The sequence below is a fragment of the Falco peregrinus genome, chromosome Z (genome assembly GCF_023634155.1).
Source record: "Falco peregrinus isolate bFalPer1 chromosome Z, bFalPer1.pri, whole genome shotgun sequence".
Lineage (NCBI taxonomy): Eukaryota > Metazoa > Chordata > Aves > Falconiformes > Falconidae > Falco > Falco peregrinus.
In genome coordinates, this window is record NC_073739.1 from 11,052,288 (window position 1) to 11,065,829 (window position 13,542).

General features: G+C 41.6%; 1 protein-coding gene across 4 annotated transcripts in view; it reads left to right on the plus strand.

Moving 5' to 3' along the window:
* The window catches only part of PALM2AKAP2 (PALM2 and AKAP2 fusion), a 274,650-nt gene that overhangs the window by 236,782 nt on the left and 24,326 nt on the right, over window positions 1-13,542 (plus strand). The gene's annotated exons all lie outside the window — the stretch shown is intronic.

The following is a 13,542-nucleotide window of genomic DNA, read 5'->3' on the forward strand; positions in this document are numbered from 1 at the left end:
TTCACCTGAATCTGAGGAAGAATGTCTTTACTTTGAGGGTGACAAAGCACTGAGACAGGCTGCCCAGAGGCTGTGGGGCCTCCTCTGGAGACATTCAAAACCCACCTGGATGTGATTGTGTGCACCCTGCTCCAGGTGAACCTGCTTTAGCAGGGTCTTGGACTAGATGATCTCCAGAGGTCCCTTCCTACCCCAAACGTTCTATAATTCTGTGATTACTGACAGCCCAGTTAATTCTTGCAACATACAAGTATATTAAGGAAATGTTGCTATTCCCATTTTCCAAAACTAATTGATATAAGAAATAAATGACTTTTTATAAAAGCTGTTTTCTAGTGCAACTCTTTCAGGTTTCAATGAAAACTGAGCATTTGCATGTCAAGTGGGCAAAGCCTGTGAGTCTGTAGCACAAAAGTGTCTTGAGCACCATCTCCTGCACACCTGGGTAGTGTTCCAGTTACAGCTCTGTCCTCCAGTGACCTCCAGGGCATATGGGGCTTTAGACGGTGGCAGGGAGAGTACATGAGATAAATGTCTTGTGACCTTGTGCTCCTTCAGTAACCACATGTGAAGCAGGGTTACTTGAACTTCATATTTAATCAATAAGAAATTGCACTTCAAATGCATACAATTGAATACAAAATTTAATTTCTCCGTGAGGCATTTATTCCTCATCATAGTATAGAATTCTTGGATCATCCAAGGGGGAAAAAAAGCTAATATGAGAAAAGTTGTAACGGTGTATTACATTATCTGCCCCATGTCCAGTATGAGAGGTGGTATATGAAAGCACACAGTATTTGCTGTCATTATGGGCTCACCAAAGCCACTCTTTATTTTAGGACAAGGATGTTGATTATCTTTTCTTTTTTTCCTGTATGAACCTTACTTCTATTCTATTTTCATAGATGCATTCAACAGGTGACAAGGAGCTTCTTACCTACCCATTTTTAAACTGTAGAGGCTTGACTTGCATAATGTAACATGGCTCAGGCAGGTGGTCAAGCATAGGTTGAAGTGAGCTACCACTGCTTTCAAGGGTTCTTGCATCAAAAATACCACTGCTGTTCTTTTTCATCACTGCTAGTTGAGGCTGGCTATGCCTTCCCTTTGCTGATGCCCTGGAAGTAGTGAGAAAGCAAATTAATCTCTTCATAATTCTGCAGGTGACTAAAGTAAACTATTTCAACACTGAAGCTATGGCATCTATAGCAACATGTGTAAGATGGCACTAAATTCAAGCCATTTTACCCCAAAGTCCAGAGGGCCGTCGCAGGGTATACTTGGTCAGCATATCCCATGTTTTTAGCTTTAACTATCAAGCCTCCAGGAAACCTAATCCAGGGGTACTCAAATGTCACTAGCCCACAGGCAGCAGTAATGAGCAGGTACTGTGCTGTAGAAAACATTGTGTTTTTTTCCCAGTTACCCTTCCTTACAATTTTATTTTTTTTTGAATGTTCCCTGTCTTGGGTTGTTTTCAATGCAGCCAACACATTTCGTACAGGCTGGACACCACTGCCCTGACCTGTGTCTTCTGAAGCAGAACGTTACTAAAGGTGCTCTAAGCACTTCAGCTAACGTTTAAGCCTCTCCAGTGGAAAGAATATAGTAAATCCTTCTTTTGTTTCCTAGTGGGTAAAAATTACTGCTAATTACTGGCTGGAGCTTGTGTCTTTCAGAGCAGCCCTTTGTGTAATTGCTCCTTTCTAGCAGAAAGCCAGCCACATGCTGTGTGGCTAAGTTGTGCCCTCCTTCCCCCACAAAAAACACAAAACAAAAAACCTGGAACAGTAAAGCCCTGCTTAAGCTAGCTGAAAGCAGATCTCTAGGTCTTTTGCTAACGTGATGATTTTGAAGGGATCTCTAAGGAGGTGGTTCCCTTACAGGTTAAGTGAAGTCATCCTCTTTTTGAGTAGTGTGAACTGACGTTTTCCTTGTAAAACAGCCTCTGTGTGAATGGGCTGAGGGTGTGGGCTGCTTTTTTTTTTTTTTTTTTAAACCAGCTCTCCCTCAGACTAACATCGTGGTCCTGTTAGGAGCTGGGGAAGGAATTTGACTTAAGGAGCAAAAAAAGTCAAAGGCTCTTGTTAAAAACAACATTTTGGGGGTTTGCTTTAGAGTTTTCAGGAACACAGAGAAAGGGTAAGCTAAGGTTTCTGATTTGCGATTTTTATCTTCATTGAGCCTTTATCGTTTGATAGTGGAGGAGTATTTAAAATACCATTTTTCCTTATGATGTCTGTGGAATTTGTCACTTTCTGGCTTGTCTGTTCACTGTAAACGTTAGGCAGATCTTTCTGGAATTTACAACTTTCTACTTAGGTGTAACACAGGACAATATTGTTCCTAGGGAGAAAATGTACTTTTGTATATCCTGTGCATGTGATAACTAGGAAAACCACCCACATGTTCAGTGTCTATATTCTTTAGGCAGCACCTGTGAAGTCTTTTGGGTGAATTTTTTAGTTGTTCTGGAGGGGTATGTTTCCCAGTAGTTGAGTGCGTTACACTTCTTGACACTGCAAAGCAAACTTCAGCTGATAAAAAGGCTTTAAGGGAGTCTGTTCGGCTTCATCTTTTACTTGTTTAGCACTGAAGGAAATTAAGCATAGTACTGTGCATAGTCAAATTTAGCAGCAACAGCATTCCTGTTCCTACGGCATTTGATGCACATGGTAACATGTAGTTCATATCTCTGTGCATACACCAGGATAGCACATTCTTTAGCTTGTGAGAAATGAGGAATGACATTTTATGGTAAAGAATCTAACAGCCACGATGACATGATCTTCCCTTCTAGCCTGTGCTTTGGGTTTTATGTGTTCAGGCCCCGTAGCTGAAGTCTCATGCAGTCACTTCAAATGCTGAAAATAGAGTTACTGCTCGTGTGATGGGCTAGTAAACAATACTCTTTTGAGCAGATCTAGTTAAGCCATTTTTTTCTGTTCCCTCTCTCCCCTAAAGCAACTTGACCTGGAATGTGTCAAACTTCTGTATGTACAGAAATGTGAGCTGCTGCTTGCAGTTTAATGGGGAGCCTTTTTACAACTGTTTAAAATACCTCCAAGCAAGCATTTCCTATCAGATAGCAAGTTGCCTGAGAGATACAGATGACAGCACCCCTTAATGTAACAGCTTACTTGGCGTTAATGATCTTGCCAACATTAAATTAATTAACTGATATTTATTTCATTTTTCTGTAATTAGGAAAAAAAAAAGAACCCACAACGAAGGGACTGGAGCAACCAAACTTTTCAAGCAGAGCAGTTTGAGCTGGAATAACCAGTTCAGTTAACACCATTTCCCGCCACCATTATCTTAATTCCTCACTTGCTGAAAGAGCAAGTGATGAATGCCTTAATCAAATAATATCCTAATGTAGTCCAGATGTGCTTTAGGTCATTTAATCAGCAGCTTTTCAGCAGGAAAAGAAGGAATAATGAGTCTTTGGTTGGAAGAGGGGAGGGGAGCAGGACCGGAGGGATGGGAAGTAGTAAGTGCTGAAAGGGAACGGCTTATTCCCCAGGACTTCTCAACTGCCTTTTTCCTAAATAAAGAATTAGAAAAAAATCCTGTCCAAGTCTCACTTTCAATGAAATACTCTGCAGAAGACAGCGAGATGACTGTAGTGCTTAGTTTGTGTTACGAGCAAAGCCTAGATGAAGTTGCTAACTGCTCACAACATCTAACTCACATGGCAGGTCATATTTATAGCCTGGGGACAGCAGTGGCATGTGGAGAATTTAGCAACATCCTCTTTTTTAAAGACTGTACACATTTGGCCTCTTACTAGCAAAACTGTTCTGTAGGCCCTATAATTTGACTTCTTTTCCTATTAAATACTACTTATTCACTGGCCATTTGTTGAAATGGTGTGTCATTAAGTCCTGAGATCATGTTGGCTACATTGGACTCATCATTTAATGACAGCGGTTTTCATTTTGTGGGTTTATTTCTCTGAGTGGGTATTTCTCTACCTGAACCATCCAGAAAGTTAAATTACATGCATGCCCTTAGAGGAAAAGCTCTGTGAATTGCAGCCCACTAGAGTTACAAGGTTTTGCCTCTTCCATAAAACCTCTAGCTTTTATCTCAAATGCAGTTTTCACTGTGGCATGTTTCTGGAAAAGGGGGCTGGAGTGAAAGCATTTTTGTGTGGTGGTTTCCTGATGGGGTCTGAACGTGGTGACACATTGGAGAGCATGACTCTGGAGAGGTGGTGTGTCAGGCTCTTGTTGGAAGTGGCTTCTCTCCCCTACACACTTGTGTGTGTAACACAGCTATTGGCAGAGACTTCAGTGACATCCTTTGATCACCGTTGTATTTTCCCACTCTCCACTTATGTAATTCAAGTGATTTTTGAGCTAGGACTAAGCTAGATTTCCTCTTGATGTCCTCTCAGTTTTCCTTTGAAAATGACCCGGTGATCCGCTTTTGCCTGAGGTAAGAGCCTTTTCACATTTTAGGTGAAACTAAATATAAATTGGGGCCTTTTTAAGCCACTATGGCACTGTCTTTATAGTGAGTTTTAGGGGTCTCTAGCTTTAAAACAACACCATTTCTTTGAAGAACTGGGAAGGCGGCAATCTATAGAGTGCTCAAGCCAACTGGCTGGACAGCCCTGGCACTGTGACCCTCCCAAGGCTCACTGCTTGTAGTGAAATAAACATTGTCCTGTTCTTGGTGCTACAGGCAGAGCAGGCTACCATCAGGTGAGATGTGCTGCACCATGCATGGCTACCTAGGCATACCTTTGTTTAAGGAGATTTTGCTGTGATGGGTCTTAAGCTAATGCATGAGAGCAGCTGTAAGAAGTTCTACTGGCAAGAGGCAAAGCATCAATAATAATTTTTAATCTCCAGCCCTGAAAGAAAAATAGATGTTCAGCATTCCCCCTTACCCCCCATAGCTGAGCAGAATTTGTTCCTTCAGCCCTCTCTGCGTCATCATTCCTAACTGTCAAACTCCAGTAGATCTTGAACAGCAATGCCCTTTAGAAGTGTAGCAAATATTAACTAGGCTTTAGGAAAAAGTAGTATGATCTCTGGCAGTTGGTGTTTGTGAAGCAGAGAAGTGAAAAATAATCTGGTTTAGGCTGTGTTTTCAAAGGTTTCTAGGTGCTTGCATCAATTAAAGCATTCAGTTTCTACTGTATTGCCCTGGAAAGTAAGTGGAGAAAGTGCTGCAGCAGAGATCATGTGTCTTTGTTCAGAAATTGTAGTTTAGGCCACTTACAAAAGATTTGTAGAACTGTATCAGCCAATGAAAGAATCTGTATCATTGGAAGACTTTAATTTAATACTAATACATCTTAGAAAGCCTACTTGTGTGCTTATGGCAGGTTTATCTCAGTTCCTTGAATATATTAAAACAGTTTCCTAGCAGCCGTAAGATCTGCTCAGAGAATAAGTAAACTGTGTGGCCTTTTGTCTCCATTTACAGCCTTCCTCCTGTCCCTGCCTAACCCAGATTCCTTCCTCAGGACGTCCCTTTCTCATGCACCAAAATTATTAATATGCCAGTATTTTTTTCCAGATCTCGTATTTACAGAGGAGGGTTGTATCTCTGTTCTTTAGGTGGAAGAGGAATCTCCCACCCCTGATGAAAAGACTGAGGAATTTTGGAAATCCCCTTGTCTCATTGGTTTTTTGCAAGTGACTGTAAAGGTCACCCTTTCCTTGTGCTGACATTATCTATCTGGGTTAAAGAGTATTAAAAGCAAGGCTTAGTTTAGCGTCCTTTCCCCTCCCCATTGGGATTAGGTCACGCTTTACCAGAGCAATTGTTCTATCCTCAACATGTGTTGGGCAGATTTCAGCTGCAGCATTTTGTGAAACAGTGATTTTTCCTGCATATATTCAGAAGCCACATTCTGCTCAGCTCAGTATCCATATTGGACATTCTGTTAAGTTGAACATTTTTCTGTCTTTATTCAACTGGGATTTCTTGGCTTTCACTTAACATCAAACCAGTGGCAGAACGTGAAAGAGTGCTACTAACAACAGAGCCGTGAGCTCTGAGCTCAAATCCAGCAGCACAGACTGAGGGGTGCCTCTCCAAGTGGACTCTGCACATGCAATGGTTCATGGTACAGGACCTCATCTGTGACCTTCACCTGTGAAGAGGAAAATCTCCTTCTGTTCCTTAAGGATTTTATTATACCTTGTATTCCCTGCCAAGTAGTGGACAATTTTCTAATCGTGTAATATTCCTCATGCGTTAGTGGGATCCAATGCTCTTCATTTCCTCCAGCACACCGTTGCACTTCCTTAGGTAACACTGGAGACTGCTTCAGGAAATTGTATTTACCATTTTAAGTGACTTAGCACCACATGCTCTGTAAATCAAATGTCCCAGCTGTTGGATGCATTCATTCTTTAAGCACAGACAGATTTTAGAGACAAGCCGCAGAAAAGCAAGCCTTAGAAAAAGTGTCTAACACAGTTAAAAAGTACTAGAGTATCTGTGGTGGTGTGGTTGATTAATACGCTGACACATTTGTATTGACCTTGAGTCTAGTATTGTCTCTTTGCAGCATTCCCATGCCCTCACACAGGGTGTACTGTTCTGGTCATTCTGTCCTCAGGAACTTAGTGAAGCAATAGAAGAAATAATACTTAATTCTGCATTTTTCTTTTGAGATGGAAATCAATTTGGAAATGAAAGGAGCATCAGGAGTTGGATTTGAACTGATGGGAGTGATGAGAAAACCACATTTTTCTGGATGAAACACCTCTTATGCATGCATTTCCTGCTCTAATTCAGTTGCACTTTCAAGCTGACCTACATTACAAGAAGCCAGCAGTGCAGAGAACAAAAGAATGATCTTTTGAATGCAGGTTCTTGTACCTGAAATCATATTATCACCAATTTACAGATCTCTTAAGTACTAAGAGCTCCCAGTTCTCCCTATGTGTGTGAACTGCAATTCTGGAGCTCTTCAGGGCATCCTCTTATCTGGATGCTGATAGAAAATGGGGGGATGGGAAGGTGGGGGTGGGGGCATCAGAGGGGGGGAATGTGGCTGAACCAAATGGTGCTGCAGTTTCTGAATGAAAGTTTAATCACAGCTTACTGTAATTTCACATTTGCATTTTGATTACTGTAGAACTGAACAGAGGTTTCACAGCAAAACTAACCAGCCACACACACTGTAGTATCCAAGTCTACACCACTTGAACATATACTGCTTTCCCTGGTGCCAGCTATGTAATCTTCATCCTCTAATAACCTCTGTGGTAAATTTTCTTTATCAGAGGTGTTATTTCTTTTAATTCAGAAGTCAGCAGCCCTTTGTCCCTAAATATTCATTTCTGTATAAATCATTTTGTCCATGAAGGTGCTTCATGCAATTACAGTTCTTTGCAGGTATGGGTATGAAAATATTTAATGAAAAGTTGTTAGCCTTTTAGGTTGTTTTTGTTTTGTTTTGTTTTTTACAACAGCTGCACAAGCATTTAATTTAAAAAGGAGGATATCTGGTTTTCTTGCTTCTGTAGCAATAGTTGAAATCTGGTCATTAGGGCTGTAAATTCTTCACAGAACAGGTCTATATTTTTAGGGAGCAAGAGAAAATAACAGGCATAAAAGAACAAGTGGCTTCCTATCTCTAGAAAACTGCTTACAATACATATACTTTGGAGTTACTGGGAAGCAGTAAGGGTTATTATTTCCTGGCTTGCCCAGGAAAAACTTCAGCTGTTTAGAAAAATATGGTATCATTCATTAGGTATACATCATTAAAATATCCTACCATATAGTATATGTTTGTCATTATTTTTGAGCCGTTTTTCTCAATCTTAATTTTTGTTATTGCAATCAAGTTATTGCAGCAACAAAAGAAGACTGGACTTTGATTTGATAAAAGAGCTTTATAGTGTATCACATGGGGAAGCTGAAGCCTGTGGCTCAACTGGAATGAAAAAAGAACATTGCAAGGACTTTCACGTGCTTTCTGAGCATATGCACTCACAACTTCTTCTCTAAAACAGGCAAAAAAAAGGACATACAGAAAACCACTCAGAAAATGTCACACAGCAAGTTCTCCAAGCAGCCACTTGTTCATGCGCTGTATTCCCCCATCCCTTACTACTGTCTGTATTCCAGAAGAGTCCCCCACTGCTTCTTAGGGGGACGTAGTATAAAATTGCATTGATTTTTATACTATACTCTTCCGATTCCTTAAGTGCTTCGAAGGAGATAAAAACAGATAAACCAGCTTTTTATAAAGAAAGTGTGCCTATTGTGCTGTCTGGCTACCTCAGACAAGTCACTGAAGACCATAGAGAGCTGCTTATGGAGACTGTCACTTGTGACACTCAGTGCTAAAAATTTTTCATTATCATCAGAAATGGTTTCTGTTTGCATATTGAAGACACTGTGTACTACACTGAGAGGAACAGGCCAGGTCTTGCTTTTGTGTGCAAGTGGGATTATGAATGGAACTATTCAAGGTGGTGCCAGCAAGTGCCTCACATGTCTTAAATTCAACAAAATTCGGCAACAGGAATTGGGGATTTATTTTCTTTTCTGAAACTTGAATGTTATCCAATTTCATCAAGTGAAAAATTGTAAATTTTTTGGACAACACTTTCTGTAGTATTCTTAAAATCCTTAGGAGTCAGTATGAAAATACTATATGGGAAAATGGGACCTGTTCAGACAGAAGCAAGGAGACTAAGCTTTGGTTTGGGACTTTTTTTTTTCTTTTTTTTCCTTTTTTTTTCTTTTTTTTTTCTTTTTTTTTCTTTTTTTTTCTTTTTTTTTTCTTTTTGTTTCTTTTTTTTTTTAATGAAAGGACATGTTTCTGTAGACAATGGGACTAGAAATCTCCTTCCTTTTCTTGAGCTCTGCATTATCCACTAGTATCCCTTTTCTTCCCCAGCTCCAGAATCTTTTTTAATTCTCTGCCTCTGCTTTCTCTTAGCTCACCTGAACAGAAAATTTCCAAAACACAGTGTTGAACCCATTTCTTCAGAGTGCTTTCTGCAAAGGCTCCCACCTGGAGCATTCTTACCATGCCAGTGACAAGGGGGAACACCACATTTCTGGAGGTGAACAGGGTGGCAGCCACCCTACAAGAGCCTGGTGTGGTAGCGAGGAGGTGCACCAGCTGTTATGGGAAGGGACAGTGGTCTGGGCTGTCATTCCCGTCTGGAATGACATGGGATAGTGGCACCTTTCTGAGCACCTGTTGTGTGGTAGTGAATGTGAGCTGCAAGGGATGGATGCTAGCACCTTGTCTGAATTGCCTTTCTTGCTTATTAAGAACTCCAACACTTCTATGCCATACGATTCTTCTACAGAAGATGACTTCTCTAAAGAAATACTTTCTGTTGCTGGCAAGAGCACAGCAATACCTGTGTTGGCTAGGGGTTTTGTCACTGGACAGGGTGGCCGTCTAAAAGCACAGGTATATATGATGTCTATATCTTTGCAGTGCTTAGGACTGGTTCCATCTGTGACGCAGGTGGTGACTGTGTTCTTCAAATGGGTGAATTGAATGAAAGCAGCTGCTCTCTTGAAGGTGTGCCAGTCAATTCTCTAGAAAATCCATGGTTTGGTTCCTTCTCCTTTACAAAGAGACGTTAGAGAGGCAGGCCAAGACAGCAGGTGAAGAGGGAGAAGGTGACTGACATCAGCAGGGAGTTGTGGATTAGCCAGTCAACCTAATGCAAATGTCACGTTAAGTTACGCTATTGTACTAAAACTGCTAGAGGTGTGCCAGGCAGAACAGATCGAAAAGCAGAGGGGAAAGTATTGAACAAATCACTGGCTTGGTGATCAGGCAGTGGGAGGAGAAGCAGGGCATCTCCAAAGGAAGATGAAACCTGAAGAAATGGGAAGTCAGCATGCTGATGACACCAGGAGACCCACATCATCAACAGCGGTCCTGAAACTTGGCTGTAAGGATTGGTAGATGCCCACAATGAGGAAACTGTGTTTTAGGTTTTTTAAACCATGAAGTTTTTAGTTGTTTAATCTTTTCCTTTCTCTCCTCCACCTCCCTGTTGTTTCAGAAGAATGTTGACGTGGCTCAGAAGGCTTGCCTCCCACTTGTTGTCATATGCATTTTGCATCACATCAGACAAAGGAAGCACTGGCAGTACATTTGCTGGGTCTTGCTAGTAGCACACCCACATTTTTTTCCTTCTAAAAGAGTTGATTGCCCAAACACTTACACTTTTGTAGACAAAGAATTCAACCAAGGAGGAAATATGCTAATAATTCTCTAAGCTGTTAGTAACTGCAGTTTACTAAAGTGCAGCAGCATTGTAGAAATGACGGTAATTACCCAGTTCCATCTTGACTTAAACAGAAATGAATGCACATTCAGAGACTGTGTAAAAGTAATGGTGACTTCTGGAAAATCTGGGTCTAGCTGAGCAGTGTATGGGAATTACTGTGAACGCTGTATAGCTGACTGCAGCCAGAACTGAATGCAGCCCTTTTCCCGTTTACAGGCCTTTGTAATGGTGGAGGCTTTGAAAAGCCTTCTCCCTGTAGGTGGCACATACAAAGCTGTTGGTATATACTTATCACCAAGGAGCAAAAGCAGCCCCCTGGCAGGCTTGCCTCCTGCTGCCAAGCGACTGAGGCAGGGGGTCTGTGTGCACCCCACCACCCTCCTCCTTCTCCTCCAAGCCTCCTCCCACTCATGGTATTGTTATCCCGATATGTGCCATTTTCCCAGACCTAGCCAGCTATCCTGGACAGGCTCTGTGGCCTGGAATGTCTTGAAAAGCTTGGTTTTGTCAGCTGCTTCTATCCTTATGATCTCAGTAATCTTCTTCAGGTAATTCATCAGTAGTTTGACTTCTGGTCCTCACAGGAGTATCTGAAGCTTACTCTTATTGACATGGCATTCCAAAATTGTCCCCATGTTCTGCCAGAAGTCTGGAGGGAAAAACTGGGGGGGTGGGGGTGTCTTAATTGTTTGGGGTGGGGGGTTTTTTTTGTGTCCTTTAGCGTTCTTCCTTGGCTTCTCAGCGCTGCTGGGAGCCCTTCTCCCTGTTCAGTTACTAATTCCCAGCAAAGAAAGGCGCCTGCCCATGAGTAGCAATGTTTCCTCATACTTTTTACTGCATAATTGTCTGGTTTACTACATAATTACATGTGCCACACTAATTGCACAGACATACGTACTTTCAGAAATACATACTGTCATAAATGTATGCCCTGATCAGACAGCTACATGTAGATGCCTTAACTGTGAGATTCAGATTGCAGCTATGATAAGATGTGCTCTTATTAAGAAATTGGTAAGAGACTGCACCTGTGGTTCTGTTCCCTAACTTGAATACCCAAACATGGTGTGATCTGAAATAGTTCGTCCATTAAAGCAGTGGTGGAAAGTTGACATGCTTTAGTGAATGTGGGGACTGGGGAGCCCTTTGACTCTGTTTTGGCTCCGCAGGGAGATGTATTTCAGTGCTGGGGTGCACAGTTTTGTTAACTGATTTGCTGTGTCAAAGATATGTTCTTGTGGCGACAGAAGACATGTAGTTAGCTACCAATGTCACTAGAGACTTTGATCTATCTGATTAGAAGCAAATGCTAGAGGAGCATGAGGGAATGCTCATGGTTTGTGTGAAAAGGACAGCCAGCAGTGCTGCACTGATGCTTATGTTCCTTGCACAGACTGCTCCAGGTAGCAACATCTGCCATTTTGCACCAGCAAGTCATGCAGGGGAGATTTAAACCCAAATACCAGAAAGGTATTGGTTAGTCCTGTCACCTGAGTACCCATTGCGTCTTGATACCTGGAGCCCTGCAGGGAATTGAAGAGTGATTCCTGCCCTTTCAGGTTAATTTTTTTTTTCTTTCATTCCTGCTATGCCACTCAGAAAGTAGGGACTTCTTATACTGGTTGTTCTTTATTTGTTTGCAGAAGATCTGATTTGTTGAAGATATCTCCAATGGGACTAAAGAAGAAACTGACCACATTTAGATATTTAAATAGTGAAAAATGTAATATGCTTTAAGAAAAGTACTACTAGAAACGTCAGGTAGAGAATTTCTAGGTTCAAGAGAAAGTGAAATGCAATCAGAACCAATCAAGTATGTAAAGTAAAATATATAGACAAAAGCAGGTGTTTTGTTTGTTTTTAAAGGTTTTTCCCAGTGTTTAAGCACAACGAACAAGCAGATACCTTGTAGCTGAAGCCAGCATTGTCTTCAACTGTGTACAGCTACATAGTTAGACAGAAAACTCTTTCAAAGTGCTTTTAGAAAGCGAGCTCTTCTGGCTGGCTGGGTATAATTCCTTAAGGTTGTCAAATGGGTTTTACTGCCTGTATAAATCCAGAGGCTATGTCGTTGTTCAGGTCACTGGCAAGTACCATTGTGCTCCTAGCTGATCATCTGCTGCTGCTGTGTGTATTAACAGCATGCAAGATAAGGGACAGCAAGGGCAGGGGTGACTAGCAGATGACAGGTGCCCTTGTTGGGTTGCCACTGAGTTCACAGGGTTTGATCAGTGCCATTTGCTTCCCAGGTCCATGCCTCACACATAGAAACGCTGTGTGTGGAAAGGGAGCCGGAGACCTCAGGTATCCAGCTTCTGTTCTGAAATGTTAGTCAAACTGAATAGATGTGTCAGTTCTGGTTTTCAGGTGTTAGGAAGAATTAGCAAGAGTTAGCAAGTTGTTATTGAATAATGTTGAAAATGCCCTCATCTTTTATTTTGGTGTTTCCTTTTTTCTGCTTTTCAGCAGTAAAGAATTATTGAAAAATTCATTGACATGTTACCAGCTTAATCAGAAGTTCCTTCAGACTTTACTCATGGGAAGTTCACTAGGCTGCTTGACCAATAAAATATGTTCATGTGTGAACATAAATAGTGTTTCTTTCAATACCCTGCTTGAAGGCAGTGGCAACACATCAGTAAGAAATATGAATCCAGTCCATCTGCACTGCAGGTCAAAGTAGTGGGAGGGAGGAGACCATGACTCTGGTCCCTGTCATGCTCCTTGTGGTGGTCTTCATGCCGTGGGAGTTACAAACACTTCCTGTCTCCCAGGTCCAGTTGCATGTGGGTTTCCATGTGGGCTGCATGAAGACCCCACATCTTTCCAGCGCTGTGTAATTCTACCCTCTGTTTGATGACCAAGATTGACCCACTGAGAACTGAGCATTCTCTGCTATTGCCACATCCTTTTTCCTAACTCGGGATGAATCACCTACTCTTCCTGCCTGTTAGCATCTGTTTTGGCAAAGCGGGGGCAGTAATACTTTTCATCTGCAGAAGCATTATGAGATTTCCTTTAGGTGTGGAAAGCATTTTTAAAATACCAAGTTGATAAGGTGGTGTGTGCTGCATGTGCAACCCTTTGAAGACCGTAAACTGCCAAGTCATTAATAACTTGGAAATCCAAAGCTCATTTTTAGTGGCAAATCAGGAGCCAGGCATGAAATAATGACAAAGTGGGGATGGTAAGCAGATGCGAGATACTTATGTGAAACCTTGTTGCTGTTTTAGTGCCTTGTCGAGCTTATAGTAATGTAACTTTCTGGGTTTTGCGTTAATGATTTGCCTTG